Source organism: Nothoprocta perdicaria, unplaced genomic scaffold (genome assembly GCF_003342845.1).
Source record: "Nothoprocta perdicaria isolate Ctin4 unplaced genomic scaffold, notPer1 scaffold_405, whole genome shotgun sequence".
NCBI classification, from domain to species: Eukaryota; Metazoa; Chordata; class Aves; order Tinamiformes; family Tinamidae; genus Nothoprocta; species Nothoprocta perdicaria.
The window spans coordinates 21,255-23,227 of NW_020455650.1; positions in this window are offsets into that span (position 1 = coordinate 21,255).

The following is a 1,973-nucleotide window of genomic DNA, read 5'->3' on the forward strand; positions in this document are numbered from 1 at the left end:
GAGCCACCGGGACCCTCGTGCCCTTCCCCAGGCCATCCACATCGTCAGCGGCATCGTCCGCCTCTGCTGCGGGGTGGTCCTCACCCTGGCCGAGCAYTACATCCCTCCCGTCGTCGTGGCCAGGGGGGTCCTCTTCTGGCTGGGGCTCCTGGTAAGCAGGGACACGTGCAGGGTCCATCTCCCCCTGCCAAACAAGGGCAGGGTGCTCTTGCCGGGGCCAAATCCCCCATTACTAGTCTCTTTTTAAGCTCACGTCCTCCGGTTGTCTCCTCTCCCGAGCCTGGGGGAGTTCGGGGCTGCAGAGCTCCACGTTTCTGGTGTGGGATGAGAGATGTGTAGTGGGGAGCAGWGGGGATCCTCCTGCTGACTTTCCCATCTCTGTTCCTGGAGCAGCTCCTGGTCACAGGGTCTCTGCTGGTGGAAAGTGGGAAAAGAGAGAACGTCCTGCTGGTAAGAGGGTGGCCGAGCGGGCAGCGGGAGGAACACGGAGCTCACGGTGGACTGTGGCTTCTGCTCCCRCCAGGGGCTCGTGGCACCTCCACAGCCCACCTTCCTCCCAGGTTTCTTCAGGGCCTCGAGTGAAGCACATAAGGGCAGGCTTGTCCCCTGCAGGTGCCCGGTTCTCCTCCTGTCAGCCACTGAGGGTGCTCAACACTTCGAGCCCCAGGCCCTCTAGGAAACGTTTAGACCCCAGCGAAGTCACTTGCAAATGACGAGGGGAAAATACCCCGCCACTTGGGCCAGGAGGCTTCTCCAGGAGGCCACGTGGCTCCATCCTGACCCCCCGTGACGCCCAACCTGCTGTAAGGGCTCCATGGGGCTGGGCAGCCCTGGAGCAAACACCCCCCAAGCTCAGGCACGCTGACCAGTATCCACGAGCCCCCCTGCCCAGGGAGCTCGGACAAAAGCGTCCTCTTCCCAGCTCTGTGYCGCTGTGCCCCTGCTTCTGGGCTCTCCGTGGGCGTGTGGGCCTTCTGGGCTCCGTATTTCGCCCTTGGAGGCGCTCCCTGCAGCAGGCAGGGCGCGTTGCCGCTGGCCCACACGCTGCGCCCACCACAGGKGAGGACCTGCTTCGCCTTCAGCGCGGCGGCCATCCTCAGCACCCTGGCGGCCGCCGCTCTGCACGCCGCGGCTATCAACGCCACGCTTCCCGCGTGCGAGCGGGGCCGGCCTCACCTCCTGAGGGAGGAGACGTGCTTTGACGCCGAGGTGAAGGTAAAGGCCTCGGGCAGCGGCCTCGGCGGCGGGCAGCGCCCGCAGGCCTCCCCGCCCRCCCTCCCGCCCGCAGAGCCGCAGCGACGGCCTCAACGTGGCCCTGGTGGCGCTCAGCCTGCTCGAGTTCGGCGCCGCCGTGGCCGCCGCGGCGCTCGCCCGCTGCCCGCTGCCGCGCTACGGGCGCCTGGTACGGACGCAGCTCGGCCGAGGCCCGCGCGGCCTCCCCCGGGCCGCGAGGCGCTACTTCTGCCCCGCCTTGTTCCGCAGGTCGGGTGAGGCGGGGAGCGCCGAGGAGGGTCCCCGCTGCGGTCCCGGTGCCCGCAATAAACCGACCCCGTGGCTCGGCCTGGCGAGCGTCTCATGGCGGCCGCCCAACGGCCGCCCGCCCGCCCTCGGCATGGCGCCCGCGACGCCCGCCCGCACTAAAGATGGCGGCGCGCGGAGGGGGCGCGTGGCGCGCTGCGGGCGTCATCGGGCGGCGCCCGGGCATGCGGCGCAGGGTGGGTGGGTGTGCGAGGCGCGTTGGAGACGTCATCGGAGCGCGACGGGCACGCGGGGAGCGGGTGGTCTGCGGGAATGGCGGCGGCGGCGGGAGCGGAGCCGGAACCGGGACCGGGACCGGAAGTAGGGCCGGCAGCAGAGTCAGGACCGGGCTCGGAACCGGAGCTGTGCCCGGGGCCGGGCCCGGGAGCGGCGCTGGAGCCGCAGCCCGAGTCGCTGCCCGGGGCTCCCGGTGCCGGTGCCGGGGAGGTGCCGCT